The sequence below is a fragment of the Macrobrachium nipponense genome, chromosome 16 (assembly GCF_015104395.2).
Source record: "Macrobrachium nipponense isolate FS-2020 chromosome 16, ASM1510439v2, whole genome shotgun sequence".
In the NCBI taxonomy this organism is placed as follows: domain Eukaryota; kingdom Metazoa; phylum Arthropoda; class Malacostraca; order Decapoda; family Palaemonidae; genus Macrobrachium; species Macrobrachium nipponense.
In genome coordinates, this window is record NC_087209.1 from 72,819,628 (window position 1) to 72,842,127 (window position 22,500).

Consider the following 22,500-nt stretch of genomic DNA (forward strand, 5'->3'; position numbering starts at 1 on the left):
CTTTATCATAGTCAATGATTTGATGCTCTAGATCCAATGCCATCAAAATGAAGTTATCGAGAAGAATATAATTTGAAGCAAAAGTGTAGTGATCGAACTCATTGTTCCTTCAACTCGTCTTTATGGAACTAAAGTGCGGTTGTCGGATGTCAATGAGGGGAAGAGTCTGCTTCTCAGTTTATGTAGGATTGGTATAGTTGAAAGGAGAGAAATGTACAGCTGCAACCATAAGGCAAACAGGATATTTTAGAAGATGGATTATTCTCCTTTGAAGTGCTTCGTTCGTGATGAGAGGAAGGAAGAAAATAATGTGTTTAAAAGGGTGTGTCTCATCTGGGGACCTTGTGCTGACACGGGCTTTTGCTTTTAGCAGCCGTAATGGGAACCTTCGGCGGGAAGAAGGAGAGGGCGATCTAGAAATTCCCAGCTACCAGGAGCAGTAGAGGTGTTGGAACGGAAGGGGCTCGAGGAAACTCGAGTGTGATAATTGACTGAGGCGAGTGGCGGAGTGTGTGTGGGGAGCATTTTCGTCATGCTGGCAGGCTTTTGGTGAACGAGTAGAACGAGTATGAAGCAGCCGATGGCAAGGAGATTTTTCTGCACAGATGGACCATCCTTGATATATCTGTCAAAGGATGAATGTGACTTCGGCAGTTATTTATTTAAATTTTATTAGGAGCCATCCCCTATAAGACAAAAAACGGCTTCCACCATGAAAATAATATAGTGTAGATTATGGTCAGTCTTCTATGTACATTCAAAGAATCAATTTTGATAATAATCTTGTAAAATTTTCATTAAACTAAACTAAATTTGCAATATAACTATGGATAACGAATACCGAAAGAGGCCAGTTAACGCTCGCAGACAGAGCGGTAAACAGGAAGCCGAAGTGTACATGCTGAGGGAGTGACGGAGAATATTGCATTTCAGTTGCACAAGATTTCAGGGCCATTTCAAGATGCTATCCGTTTAGCAACGTCTTCCGAGACTACTGTATTGCCGATGTAAACACTTCGTGCGTGAAGAGGGCATAAGCTTGTTCCATCAGGACAGCCGTGGTTACAGGTCTGCTCTATACACTTGATTCTGGAAAAAACCGAAATGTGTGCAAGCATTGAATGAATATAGAATTTAGGTCAAAGGCCAAACACTGGAACCTATGAGGTCATTCAGCGCTGAGATGGAAATGGACAGTAAAAGGCTTGAAAGGTGGAACAGTAGCAAAACTGCGCAGTTGCATTATGACTCAAGTGTTAGGAGAGAGTGGAAAGTAAGATTAAGAGAATATGAAAGGAGGCACAGTAAAAGGAACGAAAGTGGTTGAAATTAGGGACCGATGGCACGCTGCAAAAAAACCTTAAATAATGCCTACAGTGCACCGGATGAGGTCCACTGACGGCACTATCCCCCTACGGGGGACCATGAAGTCGAGTAGTACATTCGACTGTTATCGGTGTTTTGATGCAGGAAGATCCTCCAGAAACAGATATCGTCTTTGGCATTTTATATTTGCCAGTGTTTGGAATTTATTCCATTACGTCTGTAAACTATGTATTAATAGATATCTTCAACCGGGTAGCGTATTCCGGAACTGTAACCGAGTAATGAGACCTTCCCTGATAAAAGCGGGGGGACGCCATATCTCAAAAACTATCCATAGAACTTTCTGGAAAATAATCTTATTATGTTTCCACGCCTAACTTACCGAGTGGTAGGGATGGCAGGTAAAACGGGGGCTGATGCAATACTAGTATACCTCTCGGGTAATTTGCATCCTGGTAAAATTTATACATATATATGTATATATATATATATATATATATATATATATATATATATATATATATATATACAACTATATATAGGTATATAGTATATATACCTATATATGTGTGTGTTTCAGAAAATATGTGAAATAACCAATTCGCTTAGGAACATTTGATCCCCGAGGGCTAGGGATAAACACATGTTCCCTTGTTTCCTAGAGACTTCATAAAATCCCTGGATTTCACATATTTACTGTAACATACGCACACACACACACACACACACACACACACATATATATATATATTATATAATATATATATATATATATATATATATATAATATATATATATATATAAATTATATATATATATATATATATATATATATATATATATTATATATATATATATATTTATATAAAATATTATATTTAGGCAGTAGCCGTTTTCCCGTATAGGATGAAACTCCGTGCAGACAGAAACCATGTCATTATCGCTTCATATACCTACAGTCCTACATAGAGGGATCATCAGCAGCAAGTCGTAACCCTTTGTTCACGTTTCTATACTGTAGGTAATACTTCACAAGTGGAATGAACATGTTACCTTACGAAACCCCTTCCATCTCATCCATGAAGCACGCTCTAGGCCTTCCTCGTTTCATCCCGATACTTCTAAACTAGGAACATTTCGACAACCAACTGTTATCCTTCGTTCTCTATTTGACCTGACCATCTCCAAAGACCACTTTCTCTTTTAATGAAGGCTAACGTCAAGTTACTTGGGGAAAAAGTATCTATCAGGGGCGGTAAGCACGCTGGTGTAACAGTGGGTTTGGACTTCGAGTTGGACTTTTGTAAAAAAAAAAAAAAAAAAAAACCTTTACCCCTTTCCCGTTCTTTCCCCCTTTTCCTCCCCCCCGCCCCTCCACCCCGCCCCCACCTTCCTTTCTTCCTTTATGCTCCTCCCTTATGTTCAATTAGCTCGATTGTCAGCTGGTTTTGGTAGTGACTGGTAAGCATCATCCTTCCCATTACCAGGCACGACACAGAGTCCAGAGGTTTCGTTGTCGTGTCATGGCAAGAGAAACAGAGCGTATGCTTGGCGGGCAGGTTGCCAAGGCATAATAACTACCGATTCGGTAGTCGCGAGTTCGATTCCCTGCTCTGCCAAAGTGGAATCAGAGGAATTTATTTTTGGTGATTTTCTAATCACCAAAAAGTCATTTCTTGATATAATGTGGTTCGGATCCCTTAATAAGCTGTAGCTCCCGTTGCAAGGTAACCAACTGGTTCCTAGCCACGTAAAAATATCTAATCTTTCGGGCCAGCCCTAGGAGAGCTGTTGATCAGCCTAGTGGTCTGTCTGGTTATAAGATAAACTTAACTTAAGGCATAATGATGAAACCTACAGACTCGGCCTACTCATATTAAGTTTAAGATAGTTTAATACAACTTTAAGGAGACCTTGCCTTTGATTTTCTAAACTGTTTTGATGTTTGTGACATACTGTATATAATCACCTGTTACTTGATTTTTCTATTTATTTTTTTCTTATTTCCTTCATTATTTTTACTCTTTATTTTACCATGAGCATCGTATTTTGTGCTTTGCTGGTTTCACTGTCTTTTAGGCTTGCTTCCATAGGATTAAATGCAATTGTAATAATAACAATAATAATGATATTGGTGGTGTGTTGTGTAAGTACTTTTTCTTTTGCATTCTCCCCTCAAAACTCCAAAACTTTGAGTCAAACCCACATGAACGAGACACCATTACAATGAATACAGGAAACAGGTAACCATAAACCATTCGAATATGCGAACGCAATGAATAAGTAATAGATGCATTAAGTCAATTGATGGATTCCCCTTTGAATTATCAATAAATGACAGGGAGTAAATAACTTAGTATTCGTAATTACCCGATAGATAAAATTCCCCATCAGAGAGGACGCCTGCCTTCAATAAACTCCACTACCCTTTGGACACTGCAGTAACAAATTTATGTTGAATTTTATCGGAAGAAGAGAGAAAGGGAGCCATTCCGGCAACAATACCACCAATTATCTATTTTCCAAGAGGCAATTCTGAACGGTCATTGCGAAAGCACATTGCTGGGTGATTACATTTTCAATTACGGGAAGACGCCGTTACAGCAATAATTAGAAGTCGAGGACAGAGAGAGAGAGAGAGAGAGAGAGAGAGAGAGAGAGAGAGAGAGAGTTTGCAATATAAAGGACTAGATCCTAATAGTTTCGATGTATGATCTTCAATATGCTGTTGCTTTCAATAAGGAGGATGACCAGCACTTGAAAGTATAGTTCAGCACAGCTGTCAGCTTAAACATGGTCAGCAATTATTATAATAATAATTATTATTATTCTTAACGAGCTATTAACTTAATTGTAATGTTCCTTGAGAACAAAAAAGAGAGCAAATAAGAAAAGAAAAGACCTGAGCAGAATAACAAACAACAACCTTTGAAATATAACAACAATAAACAAAATTATTGATTAAAAGGTGAACAAAAGCGTATATATAAAACTAATAACATGGCAGCAAACAAATAATAATATAATAAATAACTAATTACGTAAAAAATAGATCATCAAAAAATATGCTCGCAACGACCTCGTGCAAGGGAACGCGAACTCAAGACGGGAAGGCCAGAACAGAGAGGCTCTCCACATCCTGAGGTCACGTGACACTTGAGACGACCTAGTTGCCCCAGATATCTGGAACCAATGATTTCAGAGAATTTTCAGGAACCCCAACTTGAGTCAGAAGTGTCTGGAACCACTGAGTTCAGAGCAAAGTGGATGAAGCTTCTGAAACCGCTGACTTCAAAGAATCGTCTGAAACTGCTGACACCATTTAAGTTTCCAAGAGCACTGAATTTAGAGAAACCATTTAACTACAGAGACATGTTCAAAGCCACAGAGATCAGAAAAGTGTCTAAAACCAACGACTTGACAGAAGTATCCAAACCACTGACTTCCATAAGTTGCAAGAAGCTGACTTGAGAGAGAAGTCCCTAAAATGCAAGACTTCTTCGAAGCGACGAAGACCAATGTCTACAACCACTGAGTTCGAAGTGCTCAGTTTTTTCACTAATGGGTATTCATTTTCATATATATTTTTTTTTTAATATTCTTGGAAGTATTGGTAACTTACACGCTATACAGTCTTATTCTTATTGCAAGTACATTGCTGTTTTTGTCTTCTGTTAGTTTTGATGTTTATATCCTCTGTCAGTCCAGTCTGGCTGTGCAACGTAAAGTGAACTTTACATCATAGAAGGCCATAAGTATACGATAAAATTTCTTCTATTAACGGCGCATTGTGAATCTTGTTATTAATAGCAATTGTAGTAGTAAATGTTAGCCTTAATAAATCGATTCTGAAATAACAATTATATTTGAGAGATGAAATCTATTCGATAACTTTTAATAAAATAGGGAAATAAATATATAATAAAAAATGAATGCGACTTAATAGGTAAGACCAAGAGTAGCTTCCTTGAGCAACCAGTATAGAGGACATCTCAATTCTCTTCGACAGAATAAGATCTCAAAAGGAAAGTAAATGCAAACATCTGCTTCTCACAGAGAACAAGAATCGTCCAGCAATTTCCGCACATAAACATCATTAGTACCCTGCAAAGTTTCAGCTTCAAGTCCACATGCATCAGGACGTTGTTGTTGTTGTTGTTTGTTGTTGTTGCATATCACTAAAGGTTGCAATTGCTACGAACTTCCATCTTGTGTGTCTGCATTTTCTCTCACTCTTTCTCTTTCCTCATTATCGTTTGTTGTTTTTTCATTATCTAAATGTCGTTTCCGTTTGAGCCTGTTGTTGTTCTTTTAATTAGTTATTTGTGATTCACGCTTTCGTTCGTCATCTTTAAATGTACCCGAACTCTCTCTCTCTCTCTCTCTCTCTCTCTGCAAAATGGTCTTCAGAAGATATAAAATACGCTATCGTTATTCATAATTATATAGTTTCATGGATGGAAGGCAAGAATATAAGTATTGTTAATTGAATGTCACTTTGAGAAATCATTTTTACTTTTGTATGTCAAAACGATGACCACCATAATGACTGTTATGCAAGATTAGCCAAAGGAATAAAAACCCCACCCCCCCCCCCAAAAGCTTATAATCCATTAACGGAATCTCCTGTGGAGGTCTCATTCTTTGTTGTAATTAATCCACTATTAAACCTCTTTCGTTATTCTCAACAAAAAATTACACTCTCACTTCTTAACCATCTCATGAATATTCATTTTTCTCCCTTCTCTTCGTTTCCCATCATCATATTTCCCTTATATTTCCATTTGCCTCCGATTTTATATACTCCCCTTCACTGTTTCTTCTTCTTCTTCGAAAGTTTTCCCTTTATGTTTTGACATTTACTTGTCGTATATTAATTTTGCAATATTTCCCGTTGTGAAAATTGTCCAAAGAAAAGTCTTCCGGCAGCATATTCCATATCCAAGTAACAGAGGCGTTTCGCCACCCGCGACCTTATTAAGGTAGACATTGTTAATTGAAATTCGTACTTTAGTCAGAAATGGAGGTTATCCACGACCTACCTCACGGAACCACCGAGCAATAGAGATGAGAGAGAGAGAGAGAGAGAGAGAGAGAGAGAGAGAGAGAGAGATGGAACTCACCGTATCGTAGAATCCATTCGAAATATGGAATACAACATTCCTGTGTTATTGGAAAAATATCTTACTGCCCAGATTTCTCTAAGGACAACGACATTTCTGAACCGTTCCACAAACACAAGGGGATCTTGAATCCAATTACTCAACCCTTACATTACAGTACTGTCGCTCTGAATGGCTATTTACTATAACTGCGCGGTTATTATTATTATTATTATTATTATTATTATTATTATTATTATTATTATTATTATTATTATTACCATCAAAGCTGAAAATGTTCATAGAAAGAAAGGATTATGTTTATTGTCATCACCATTATTGATAAAAGAAGACGTACACCTTATGTTCAATTTGTTCATTTATCGGCAGTATACGTCGACAGAACAAATCCAAACTTATAATTGGTAGGGGTTTGGGGGGCGGGGAGGGGCGTTGTGGGATGTGGTGGTGGAGCTCTCAAAACGAAATACTGATAACTGCAGGCTTCTCCACGCTAATAAGGTAAGAAGGTTTCCAGAGAATGAGGTATTTGCGAATAGATTTTGTTTCCTTGCGAGGGTTATCTCCTAAATTAGCCTGGTCTTTCGATTCGTCAGCCCAAAGGATACCATTGGAATATAGAATTTCTATCTCGATATTTGTTTCACTACAAAATATAATTAAGAGTTTTTTCCTCGGATATTTTTACTACTTGACTTTTTTCTTCACTTTTTGTTGGAGGGAAAATAAGGATACTTAACTATTATTCAATTTCGATTTCAGGTAACTAGAAGATGGACTTGAGGGATAAAAAGTTCAATAACATGACCAACTACTGAATACTACCATGGCACGAGGCACTTCATTGGGGAGAACTTAATCTCGTAAAGCACATTAAATAAAAACTGAAAAGTCGCAGACGTATAGTGAACTCTCATGAATATATAAATGCACAAAATTAGGAATGTTGGTAGAAGCTGAAAAATATTAAACTAATTTTAACAGTATAATATATCAAGACGCCTGGAATTAGTATTCCAAGTATCAAAAAGCAACAAGACAAGTGCCTGTTGTCCTTCAAGGAGCACCAAAGTCAATAGTTCACTTTCTTATCTCGCAGTAGAGAAAGAAACAGATCAAAATCCGGTCCCGAATCCTGAATACCTATTCACGAGAGAATCATCATTCACGGGAGTGTGACTGCGGTGAAAACAAGCGAGGCAATTTCCTAATGGTTCTCGTGGGAGTCTCTCTCTCTCTCTCTCTCTCTCTCTCTCTCTCTCTCTCTCTCTCTCTCTCTCTCTCTCTCTCGGTGTTCAAAAAACCATCTCTTTTTTCCTCCATGAGGTAATTTTACAATTTATAGTCGATCCAGAGTCTGGGAAATCTGAAAAATAATATGGATTATTCACTACAGCCAATGGAACAGCATTGCGAAGATGCAAAGATATCAGATTCTCGCCCTGATTTGGGACTGTATGGAAAAACAAACAAACGAAGAAAAAGTCCTGCAACAGACTCATTGAATGAAGCAAACGTCTTTCACGATGTCTTTATGAATCTCCCAAAAAAACGCAGATTCTGTTTAGTTTTGCTAAATTGCATGCTTGGGAAAGACACGAAAACACAAAGCAAATGGTAAGTTGACAGTACAAGGACTGAGAACATTAAAATCTTTAAATTACCGTTATAGGAACTTTCAATTGTCTTCCCACAAAGAATACCAGTTGACTGCGATGTTTGGTAATTATTTCACTGGTGATAGTTCCACTCCCAATTATGGTTGTCAGTCAATCAGTTATCTATTGGTTGTCTGCCTCCGTCGATGGTTCCTTTGTACACCACTCCTCCCCTCCCTTCCTATAGACGTCAGATTTTAGAAAAACATAAAAGAGAAAGTGACGTTATAAAATTTAAGAGGAAAAAGCATATAAAAACAAAAAAATCATGCACACGCACACACACACTCTAATATATACTATATATATATATATATATATATATATATATATATTACACACACATATATATATATATATATATATATATATATATATATATATATATATATATATTATATATATATATATATATCATATCATATATATATGTATATATACATATATATATATATATACATATACATATATGTATATGTGTATATATATATATATATATATATATATATATATATATATATATATATATATATATATATATATATATATATTTACTGTTTTGTTTCTAAGTGCGTCTTTGTTCACGTATGTTTTCTGCTCTTAACAATTTTATTTTTATTTCGTTTTTATCAGTTTCCTTCGTCCGCTTTTAAAATTAAAGTCTTGTATATAGCTCTTTTAATTTTATATTGATATATTGTATTTTATTGTTGTAGATATCCCTGATGATGTGATTATGAATCACGAAAGCTTGGAATAAATGTATACTGTGTCTTTCTGCTTCTGAATTCCTGCCCTTGATCTGGATGAGAATGTGATGTGCGCTGAGTTCGCCCTTACTCCTGATTATATATATATATATATATATATATATATATATATATATATATATATAATATCTATATAGATATATATATATAAATCAGGGAGTAAGGGCGAACTCAGCGCACATCACATTCATCATCCAGATCAAGGCAGGAATTCAGAAGCAGAAGACACAGTATACATTTATTCCAAGCTTTCGTGATTCATAATCACATCATCAGGGATATCTACAACAATAAAATACAATATATCAATATAAAATTAAAAGAGCTATATACAAGACTTTAATTTTAAAAGCGGACGAAGGAAACTGATAAAAACGAAATAAAAAATAAAATTGTTAAGAGCAGAAAACATACGTGAACAAAGACGCACTTAGAAACAAAACAGTAAAATTCAGAACACATACTTAAATACAGACACACTTAAAAATTTTTTTAAAAAATTACTAATAATAAATGAATAAAATACAGGAGGTTAACCTACCATTACAGAGGATAAAGACGCACTAAGAACAAAACATACAAAATTTTTTTTGAGAGAGGCAAAGATTTAAGAAAGATACAAGGGAACAGCGGTTTGTTTACCAATAATTGTTTCCCTACCCATGTTTTCACACGATTCTCAAAAAACTTCTAAATAGAAAATTCTCTACCATAGGCCAAAGTGTTTGACGTTCCTAAACTCCCATTCTATGCAACATTTCCTTTCTTATATGAAGATAAATTTCGAAGGGATTTCTTGAAAACGTGTCCAAAAATACATTGGGGCCATCAATCTAAAATTAATACCCAAGAACCCTGAAAATATTGGCTCTCTTTTCAGATTCAAGGATCGGCTACCGCCTTTGATGTCGTCTGGTGTTGTCTACGAGTACAACTGTCCTAAATGTAATTTGGGAAAATATATTGGATCCACCAGGCGGCTTCTCAGGGTGAGGGCCGATTCCCATAGAGGAATAAGTTATAGAACCGGATGTCGATTGACAAATCCAGAATCCTCTAATATACGTAGCCATACAATTAAATGCAAAACCGAAATCATCTATGAAGATTTTAAGATCATTGGTTATACAAACAACCCACAAGAACTACTTATCCTTGAAACATTAAATATTAAACAACGAGTTCCTTCTCTGAACTGCCAAACAACCGCTGTTCCCTTGTATCTTTCTTAACTCTTTGCCTCTCTCAAAATTTTTTTGTATGTTTTGTTCTTAGTGCGTCTTTGTAGCGCAACTGCAGGGGGCTGCGCCTGCCCAATCAGAATAAGACCATTGACACCTCAACCAACCATACGAACGAGGCATGTAACGTCACGACGTTGAAGTCGTTACAGACATTTCATTCTGCAAAATGAAATAATTACAATAATATTTTTATCCTACTTTACAGAGAAAATGTCAACAGACCTAAATTAAAATTAAATACACTTACATTACGACTTACAAAAAACAATAATAAGATATTACAACAAAACCAATCAAAACAGAAGTAGCAAATTTGAATATGAATCGACCAGTAAATTACAAATGGAATTGATCAATCAATACAGTTACTTACTCCAAGCTATTTAGTTGGAGGGCGCAGTCTTATCTAAATTATTAATGGCGATCTCGAAAGAGAACCGCCCAGCTCCAGGCCTCAAGATCAAGTGTAAAACAACGATCCTTTGGGCAGATTTTCGCTTGTTAAAGAATTCGTCCAGTACCTAGTTTGGCAACTAAACGACCCAAATTTTATAATTGGCTAGTTCAATAATGGAAATAGAAGACGCGATTCGTGTCTGTTTACACTCCGGAGCTTTATCTCGGGTTAATTTTTGCTCTGTTATAAATTGTACACGTTTTTTTCATGAATATTTAAAATTCACGTTTGAACCTTTTTTGTAACAAATTTCACATACTAGAATTATAGATAAAACTTGATCTCATTTGATAAATAAGCAAGAAACAGGAACTTGAATTTTTTTTTTTTTTACATTTTTAACTTTTTTTTTTTTTTTTTATTTTTTTTTACTTAATAAAAACATGAAACAAAACGACAACATATAGAAAAGTACTCAATTAGATGAAATTGCACTTTTTGAAACAAAATTTTACGTATATGCAACTGAAAATCACATGTATGTTACTGTAAATGTCTACAAATCAGTACGTTCATTGTTCCTCAGAATGACAACCAAATCTCTGACTGACTTAGTGACAAACTTAGATTTTTCATCAGACTTATACCGCACCGATACTGAACGTGTTATATTATCAGACGACTTGTTTTCAGAAACAACTTCGCCCCAATGCCACTGGTTACGCACGGGATTAGTATCTCTGATTATTACAATATCATTTATCTCTACTCCCCGGTTGGAATCTGACCACTTTTCTCTGGGAAGAAGAGCTGTAAAAATTTGATCATACCATATTTTCCACCAATGATTTAAAAAAAGTTCATTCAGTGCGAGTATTTTTGTGTACTCTATTTGCTCAGGTGTTTTAGCCAACTCGAAATCTAAAAGTTCACTGATATCACCGCTTGATCTACCCCAAAAATAAGGTCATTTGGACGTAGTAATCTCACAGCGTCTAATTTGGCAACATTATTCTATGAACACCTAAAGGCCTATCATTTATCATATCAGCAACATGTACATTAGTCTCTGCAAACGCAACTTGGTAAATTCAGGTTTTCTCGAAGCAGTGACGCTTCTAGAGTATTCTTCACAGTTCTGATCATCCTCTCAGCTTGTCCAACTGAGAATGAGCTCCAGATGGTACGAAGTGCCAGGTTGTTGTTTCGGGATTTGTCTGAATCTTTGCCATCTTGGTATGGTTCCAAAGGCTCTCCATGACGTTTGCAGCACCACGGATTTGCGAACCAAGATCTGCAGTCACAGACGTGGGTTTTCCGCGGATTCTAGTGAAAGCATCGAAACCTGCAAGGAAGCAGTTGGTATCGTAACCTTCAAGGACCTCTATGTGGGCCGCACCAGATGCACGACACACGATGACCAGAATCCAGGCTTTACCAGAATTTACCCGGTAATTTCTCGTCTCGCGGCGATCTGCGATGGTATTGAACGGACCAGCTATGTCAATGACCACATGCTTGAATACTGGCGATCGCACGAGTTGTTCCACCTTACGAGGAGCGATCTCTACTTGGGCGATCTTCTTCCGTAGAAAGCGACAATATGGGCACTGCGACACAACTTTGCTGACGAACCGTTTACCGTTGAGGATCCAGAACTGCTCACGTACTAGGGCAAGAGTAGTATCCACACCAGAGTGCTGCGGTTGGTGACATTTACGCACCAAGATCTCTGCAAAGGGTTCAGAGTATGGTATAATCGCAGGCGGGTTTTGATAGAGCAGCACCAGTACTGACCTAGTGCTCTCCACACACCGTCGGCGTCCAGTATTGGGTTCAGTGACTTTAGCTTATGTTCCACATCTGATGGTAGCGACTGCTGAGCCTGTTGAATAAGAAAAAAGTTTGATATTACTAACTCACGCTTGGTAGGCACAAATGTATCATTTTCAGCAAACCATCTCGAACGTTCTGCTTTCGTCATACTACTGATGGCAACTGGAGTAGTCTTCACTTTTCTCTTCATCTATCTCTGAAAAAATTGTGAAGCATTTTCCATAAATCTTATGATTCTAGAGATGCGACGTTTAATCTTCATCAGGCTGTCATTTTTGTCGACCGTTATGTTAAATGTTTGTAGGATATCAAGAATAACTGAATAATCTTTTATTTGTTCCACCATCAATCTGGACACATAGTGACTTGCATCTTCCAATGGTCATCCGTGGATCTTTTTTATTCTTATGTCCAGATCTTCTTTCTTCGCATGAACTTCATTTGCATGTTTGATTGGCCATTCGTTGATGTCCTTCTTCATGAAGTCTGGACCTTTTTGCCATCTGTAATCCTTTCCCATTTCAGATGGGTTAAGACCGTGTGACGCATCATCGGCAAACGTTGTTTCCAGAGTCCACATGGTACCAATCGCGAATATCAGTCAGAGTTTGTATCTCACTGATACGGCTGGCTGTCCACATGTTGAACTTGTAGGGCTCATGACGCAGTTGTCCCAGAACTATGGTGCGTCAGTTAGCAGCATTACCCTTTCAAAAATGAAGCTTGATTTTTTTGACAATAGTCTGTTGCATTCTGCACCCAGCGACATCCAAGTAACTCACCACGGGGGATCGTTAACGTCGGAATTTGTGGCCAAGGTTTTGCCTTGACATGGCAAGAACAGATGCTCGCTCGCCATTTTCCAACTTCCAGTTGTAGTACGCGACACATCCATAGGCAGTCTGAGAACTATCACAAAAAAATGACTAGAGTGGGTTTGCCAAACTGCAGTTTCCGGGGGTGTAAGACAGCGAAACAAACCTGACTTCTTTAAAGACCGTAGATCAAACGAATCACTTCTTACACCGCCTGCGGGTTTGTAGGTAGGTCATCATTACCATCTAGGATCGGATCGTCCCCTTCCTGTTGAGGACGGAATTTTGACCTAGTTCGTGCTTCAGGCAGATGGTAACCGGAGTTGCAAGTCCGTCGGATCATAGATGGTTGCTATGATCTATAGATAATTTCTTCGACTGAAAGTGTCAGGGAAGGCATCATCAAAGTTCTCTAAACTGATATCTTCCTCTGATCTAATGCCTCTCCTTTTCTTTGAGAAGTTAATCCTACCTGAAATGGAAATTCCATTGTTGGTAGAATGATATATTATACCCAGGATCCTTTCCTGCTCTGGTGTCCGTCGCACATTGTCAGGTACATCCGGGCACTTCTTTATGTCGGCATCAATATCACTTTCACTTCCACCGATCATGAAATGCTTTATGATGAAGGATGCCTCACTGAGGACAATGTTGAGTTCCTTAGCAAGTTGTAATGCCGTGGAAACATCAACACTTGTAGTACCATCATCAACATACAAGTTCGATTTTTTACGAATTCGTATACCTGTGGGTACTTGTCCTTGAATTTCTCAGCTATGATGAGCATTGCTACACTGCATATCCACCTGCCGAGTAGTTCCCCAGGAGTTTTGTAGTATCGCAGGCGTCTTGACTTCTTTTTCCTTTGTCCAGTTGATTCCACAAAAGGCGGTGCAGATGAGATTCTTCTGTCTCAAGGCGAACAGTGAAGTATGCTTTACTTATGTCCATTGCAACCGGTATTTTTCTTTCCTGGAACCTTAACAGCAGGGTTGGAATTGGTGGAATCAAATTTGGTGGTGGTTCCCACAAGGAGTTTATAGCCTTGCCTTTAAATGGAACACTTGCATCAAATATGATTCTGAGTGGGGTTTGATTTGGAGGAAAAATATGCTCATTAAAGTGTGCGAAATGACAGATGTAGTAGACTTTGCCACCATTCGATTTCCACTGCACATCCTCCTCAGCTTGTAACCTCTGTCATATAGCCGTCGTTGATCAACTTTTCAAATTCTTCTACATACCAGTTCTTTAAAGCTTCGTTTCTGGACATGGTACGTGTTAACGAATTTAGGCGTTTGAGGGCAATAGGTCGATTGTCCGACAAGGTACGGAAGCTTTCCTTCCATGGTAACTTGCAAACGAATATCTTCTGTTCAGGGTCGTAGGTGAGACAACTCTTGTATGTCTGTACTCTTCGCTCCTCTTCTGAGTTTATGCCGACCGCGTCGCACCGATGACAACCGGACCATCCTCTACTTCACACACATACGATCAAACACAGTCTCAGCACTGGTCTTTATTGAAAGAACAGACTGTCCGCCATTTTCTGCAACCTGCTGCACGGAGCCATTGCTCCGGGCTTTATCTGTGGAAACTTCCCCTTTCAGCCGTTCAGCATGACTTACTGCAACTGATGACGTTGACTGCAGAAGAACAGCAGAAATCTTTCTGTTGAGGAGCTCCGACAGCATCACACTTGGTTCATGAGAATTGGCGGCAAAAAATGTCTCGTGAGAACCGTGTAGAATGAACCCGAAGTTAGTCTCAGCTAAAACAAGGTTTTGCTTTGTCTTCACCGTTCGCGGAAATATGCTGGCATGATTGTCTCCGATGAGCAACTTGATGTCACCGTGAACAGGCTCTAAAAGTTCTGATGGATCGACATCTTCTTTGAACATGTCAGCAGCTGCATGATAACTGCCTCCATCAAGTCACCGATGTAATCGACACCAATGCAATCAACTGCAGTCACGAAGTTACCTTCTGCATCGTTAGAAGTGGGATGCTGTACAGATCAGCCGGTCCCCAATCTTGTGGCTGGCTCTCCCCAGCAGTCCTCATCATTAAGTTCTTGATTCTGATACTGATTTGATACAAGCTTCCCTTGCCACCGAGTTCAGAATCTGTGAGACAGTGGCTCCCAAATCATAAAGAACTGAAACCTCAAAAAGATTCCCTTTCCTTTTCATGAAGGCTGTATGACTAGGTCTCATTGTGTTCTGGCCTAGATGATGACGGAGTTCTCGCAATCAACAGGACCATAAACCATGCTTGACGCAGCTAGGCAAGCAGCATGCAATAGAGTATGATGGTTGTCTGGCATCTTGCAATTAACCTCCTGACAAACGTGCTTATTTCTGCACTGATTTGAGGGGTGAGAACCAAAGCACTTTTCACACCGGTTATGTTCGTTTCAAGGTTTCTTTCTTTTTTATGAATGAAAGACTAGGAACACTCTGCATTCAGAAGTTTGGTTGATCAGCCATAGAATGAAAAACACACGATTGAACGGAAGATGGGGAATTTTTTGGCTTCCTGGTTTTCGATTCCTTCAAACCGTTACCCTTTTTGGGCGTTCCATTCTTGCCAGGCTTGACACCTTTCAAACCGCTGTTACCAATGTTTCTGTCCTTACTGCTAACCTGATAATTCTTAACGACCATCGTCGGCTCTTCTCTGAAAATGTAACTAGAATGAGCTTCTGCTCGCAATTAGCTGTTTCTTCGATTGAGGCTGCCGTGTCGGCCATTCCTAAGAGTAGATCAAAGGAGGCTTCAGCATCAAGGTCGTCTGCCAGAATTTTTCTGTCGATTCTCCTGCGCAGTTCTACTGGAATTTTTCCATTACGATGAAAAAGGCCGACTCACCTAACGCAGACGTTCGGTTTACCGATCTCAGGTCCTCTTTAGCGACAGTAAGTTCCGTTACCAATCGACGAAGACCATCTGCATCAGACTCGCTTCTGACAGGCCTAATGTCATGGACGTCCTTGAGGACTGCGTCACGGATGGTGTTTCCCCTTCTGTAAATACAATCTAATGCTGACCATGCTTCATCCAAGCTCGATTTCGACTGAACAATGAGGCCTTCTCTCGAGTTTTTCTCGCATGATTCTCTCAGTCTTAAAAGCGCCATCCTCCCCAGACATCTGGCCCTGAACTAATAGCTCGAAATTTTTCTTGAATCTTTTATCGATCGAACTTCATTCATCCCCGTCGGACAAGAAAGTTTCTTCAAATTGGACGAACTAGATTTTGCTGACCTCATTAGCAAGCTTAGGATGTCTCTACCGATAGCTTTTCCATTCGCATCATTTATCTGCGTCCTCAGCTTGTGGAAGGTAAACACCCGCATCACGCAATGTTTCAAAGTTTCGTCACAAGTCAGATTGCCTGCGGAGACTCTTTTCAAATCACTATATGATTCACGAAGAGAGTTCAATGATAAGCTTAGATCATCAACAGTGGCGTTCTCTGCATCTGCTAAGATGGCTTCGGCATCTAAACTTTCAATAGTCCAGGTCTCAAAGGCAATGCCAAATTTCTTCTGAGTCAAAGATTTCACTTTCCTGGGAGGCATGTTTACGAGATTGAACAGAAAACAGCAGTACAACACTCGAACGATGAATTCAGCGAGCCAGTTATGATAAATGGAACACAAGAAGTATTGCTTCAAAACACCAACTTTGGGTCGATAACTGATAATAGCCACTTTTCTTTTCTAGACGACGAGTTATTACGGAAACCAACTAGTTAGGCATTCCAACATTCAGCTTTCGCGAACTAAACTCGTTGACACTTTTTTTTTTTTTTTTTTTTTTTTTTTTTTTTTTTTTTTTTTTTTTTTTTGCTGTTGTTGACAATGAAGCAATTATGAACGAGTTGACCTTGAAGGCAATTTAAATACCACAAGGCACAAATTGGAACGAACTTACTTTAAAGTTTCCTCGATTCCGCAGAGCACTTGGAAAATGAAATGTAGCGCAACTGCAGGGGGCTTGCGCCTGCCCAATCAGAATAAGACCATTGACACCTCAACCAACCATACGAACGAGGCATGTAACGTCACGACGTTGAAGTCGTTACAGACATTTCATTTTGCAAATGAAATAATTACAATAATATTTTTATCCTACTTTACAGAGAAAATGTCAACAGACCTAAATTAAAATTAAATTACACTTACATTACGACTTACAAAAAAACAACAATAATAAGTATATTGCAACAAAACCAATCAAAACAGAAGTAACAAATTTGAATATGAATCGACCAGTAAATTACAAATGGAATTGATCAATCAATACAAGTTACTTACTCCAAGCTATTTAGTTGGAGGGCGCAGTCCTTATTCTAAATTATTAATGGCGATCTCGAAAGAGAAAACCGCCCAGCTCCAGGCCTCAAGATCAAGTGTTAAAACAACGATTCTTTGGGCAGATTTTCGCTTGTTAAAGAATTCGTCCATTACCTAGTTTGGCAACTAAACGACCCCAAATTTTATAATTGGCTGACTGGGCCTTCCAAAGGCGATCAGCAACGTCGACACATCCCTCCTCTATGTCGTCTGCCCTTTTTGTTTAAGAAGGTCTTTTTTGAGTGAGGTTCTTAGCCACATAACCAACCCCGGTCTAGAAGCGATCTACCACAGTAAAACAACTGCAGATACATAAGTCACCAAAAATAGTGCTTCTGGTAGCTCTCTCTCTCTCTCTCTCTCTATTTCTTTTATACAAACACACACACACACACACACACACACACACACACACACACACACACACCACACACACACACACACACATATATATATATATATATATATATATATATATATATATATATATATATATATATGTGTGTGTAATGATTACATAATAAAATATGGAATGTTAGTCCATATATACAAAAGACTAAAACTAAAGAGGTCTACCAGATTGCTTGCAGGAATGTGATCAGACTAGAGACGCTAAAGATGACGTATACAATAAAGAATGTAGGCTAAGTTGACATGCCGTCACCTGTAGTCATTCAATTGTTTATAAACTTTAGTCCAAGCTTCCTGCTTGAGACAAACACCGTGACCTTAGCTCAAGCGGCCTACGTGATTAGTAACTATGTCATCTGATTGTGTGTTCGTATGTAACTATGTTCATCTGATTGTATGTTCGTATGTTCGAGTTACTGTCTGCTCCTTTATGACTGGTAACCGAGATGGTAGTAGAGCAGAATAGAGTTAGCTATCGTCATTAGAAGACCTGTACCTCTTTACCTAAGCTTTATCATGTAGAGAGAATAGAATTAGCCATCATCATTGGCAGAAGCGATCAAGCTATCGTCATTAGAAGACTTGTACAATCCTACTTGATCTTCACCATGTAAATTCAGAGAATATAAGTATTTTTGTACTTCGTGGTTTCTATTAGATCCTCACCTAATCACCGAATCATCATGAGTTTAACACATCGTCGTCATAACCAAAGAAGATAATACCGACTTCGTAAGTGATCTACAAACCCCAAGACACTCCCATTGAATATGGAAGTGCAATACAACCGACTTAGCGTATAAGATTATCGTCAAGTCTAACATTACCTCATAGGGCGCCCTATTATACAAGGCTACAGCCCTAAAATATATATATATATATATATATATATATATATATATATATATATATATATATATCCATCACAAGACTAGAGAGGCATCGCTCAGCGATGAAGCATTTTCTTGACGACTATCCTATTTTCAGAAAGAGAAAAAAAGCAAAGCAAACAAACCTCTTCCCTTCGCGCATTTGATCTCTCCAAAACCACCAATCAGGAAAGAAGAGGTAAAAAAAGACTTCTTTCCTCGCTGCAAAGACTGAGGCAGAAATGGTCTTCATCAATTTGCTCGCTGCGAGCAACCAAATGCAAGCCTGGGGAAGAGGGGATTCGCATTCCGTTTTTTTTTATTTTATTTAACTTTTCCCCTGAAACACGAGAGAGAGAGAGAGAGAGAGAGAGAGAGAGAGAGAGAGAGAGGCGCTGCTGCAGGCCGAGTCTCTGCGACGTCCAGGATTTGAGCCCCAAGGAAAGATGGAAGATTCTATCTTTTCTTTTTCGCCTGGGAAATGCCTGTGTGAACTATGTTTCGTAATATCTATCGGGCCTTTCATTTCTAGTCGAGATTAAAACTATGAATGTACAGATGGCTAAAGCTAAAACATTTGTGAATGGGAAGAATCTGTCCACAGTAACGTTTTCATTACCAGTTATTCCTTATAATATATATATATGTATATATATATATATATATATATATATATATATATATATAATATATATATATATATATATATATATTATAAATTATTTTTGTGCGTGACTTTACAGTTGCGTATGTATACGATATACTTATTCCTGTGATTATTTTGTGAATGCATAACATAAATAAACGTTGCAAACAAACAATGAAAAGAGGAATAGGGAAATCAGTCAAAAATCTGACTTAATATGAAAATAGTCTCCAACAGGAAATCAACAGGACATGAAAACTGCATTCAACACAATGTAAATAAAAGAGCAAACGCACGCATGCTTGCACATACACACAAAAACGGTAATGTGTAAACAAATTCGGCAACAGAAAGCCAGTAAATAACAATGTATGTCGCTGAGGAGTATTTCTTTTTCTCAACTTTGTCTTCAGGAACCGAAAATATTTCCTCCAAAGTGGATGAAAAATATTCTAATGGCTATACACAATATACGAAGAAAATGGATACGTTCACTGAAGCACATAATTGGGTTTTAAATGCTTACTAGTATTAAGTTCCTAGACATCCCCCAAAAGTAAATTATCCCCCCCCCCCCAAAAAAAAAAGACATAATAAATTTCTACACCTGATAGGGATCAAACACCGGACTTTCAGGTAGGGAGCAAGCGTGATACTAAGTGAGGAACAATGCCATAAAGTAGTTTGATACTACTATGCATTTCCCAGACCGCAAGTCATCGTTTTCCTCAAGTGCCTTTCAAACTAATTATCTGATCGGGATGGTACTTTGACAGTGTAGCTATAAGACACCTCCCGCTAATTTTTGGTAATAAAATACGTTGTCAAACGGCGTTAGAAAAGACGTTTACTCTTGACTTTTAAAGGCAAAGTCGCATGAGCCAGCAGGACTCATCTATGCAATCGAACGTCCGCTATCCCCCATCCTTCCCTCCCCCTCTCTTTCCTCTCACTCTCTCTTTTCTCCTCACTCTCTCTTTATCGCTTCTTTCTTTTATCTCCCCCAATCCTCTCTGTAATTTACAATATGCAATAAATACCGTTTTCCATGATATTTTTCAATACCAGCAGATAATTGGAGAGTTCTTAATGAAAAAGGTAGCGACGTTTGACGTAACGACCACAATAATGGCTAATTTTTCCCGGCGTTGTCTGTCAATAGTAGCGTTAATTGTATAATGGCTGCAGATTAAACTGGGATTTATTTGGTTACCTTATCTTACCTGCTCGTAGTCGACACGTCGATACGGAGGGTAAAGGATTTAAGAGATCGTGCAAGTGGGTTACTTATCCAAGGGGACAATCAAGACCAAATGCAAGAGGAGGTCTGCACATTCCCCCATGAATGCGTCATCAAGTAAGGGGGAGAGTGGGTATAATTAGGGGGAAATCTAACTATCACTAACATAATATTGTGTGCGCGCTTCTGTATTCGTATCACACCACAATGTCGTTTCTACTAATCGAACACCTGTAATTAGGATATAATTCAATTGTTACCGTTATGAGTTTGAGTGAATGAGATTTTCATGCATCTTGAATCATATTGCTTCTCATCAATGTAAAGCGACGCACTATTTTCATATACACACCTATTTTTGAGGTAGGTCCCAAAATATGGTTTCACTTGTATTTCTTAGAATTGGAACAGTCGTTCATGCGTCTTACAAAACCTAGATATCCGCGCCACATCTTTCGATTGTTTAACTTTACATAACCTTGCCTGCTCATTTCGTAGTTCCTCGTTTTTTAGGAAAAAGGTTGAAAATGACATTTTTCCTTCTTAATTTCCCGATACCTATATTTGCAGCCATCAACGCAACATACATATGGCATTGTGCAGTGCTATATATAGTCATAATGATTGAGGAATTCTCGAGTTTACCTTAGTTCACAGGTGCATCTTAAAGAAAACGGAGATGTTTACTCTATCATCCCGTGACAGTCAGGTGAGCACTGAAAGGGTTTCCCACTCAGGACAATGATATATACGTCAAATACAATGGCAATAATTTAATTAACACAGATTCTACAACAACCAAGATATTTACAATATACATTATTACTCAATATATAATATTATAGACAGGAAAGGGGTTGAGGGATGGATGATGAGGGGAATGGGGAGGGAGGGAGGTACTGGGGGACGGAGGGAGGTTCAAAAGACGTCCGAAAGCATAGGCTGGCGATGCTTGCCAACACCTTATAATCTTGAAAGTAAACGTTTCAACTAACACCATTTGACAATGCACTATATTCCACCTTAAAAATTAGTGGGAGGTGTCTTGTACACTGTGACAAAGTACCATCCCGATCAGATAATTAGTTTGAAAAGCACTTGAGGAAAACGATGACTCGCGGTTCGTGAAATACATATTAAGTATTTATACAATCCCTAGGGGAGCTACCTGGCCAGGTGCCCAATTTGCATATCAGCAAGTTTTATGTCTTAATTTGCATCTTACTTATCTAAAGAGGTAATTCGAAAGAAGAGCTCACATGAGTCACTGATGGGTCAGGAAACTGGGTTAAAATCCACGGGTATGAAAAGTGTGCAGCCTGCTGTAAGATCTACATAAAGGCTATCAGAACAGCAAATGCTGTTTTCGATAAAATCTAACGAACGATCATCAAATATTTCCAGACATCCAGACAACTGTGAAAGGCGTCAGAAGTTTTTTAATTCCCGGAAGAACATGATTATCAACAACCGCAATCGCTCCCATCAGCAATAATGAATCCAGGCGTCATCAGGCTTCGGTAACATTTGGAAAATCAGTGCAATTTTATACAAGACTTCAGGTGGGCAAGAGGACGTTTGCAAATGGCGACTTTTAATAAAACCTGAGTATGCTTGCGAGTTCTAACCTTGGAGAAAGACCGAGCTATGTTAAGAATGCTGGGCACAGAACGAACTTTACTAAGAGTTGTTTGAGCACTGGAGAAAGATTCATCCTTGTTGGAAAGTGGTGGAGGGACTTTGCAATTAGCTGGAGTGCACGAGCGAGAGATTCAAGGGCGATGAGACTGAAAGTTAGGAAGA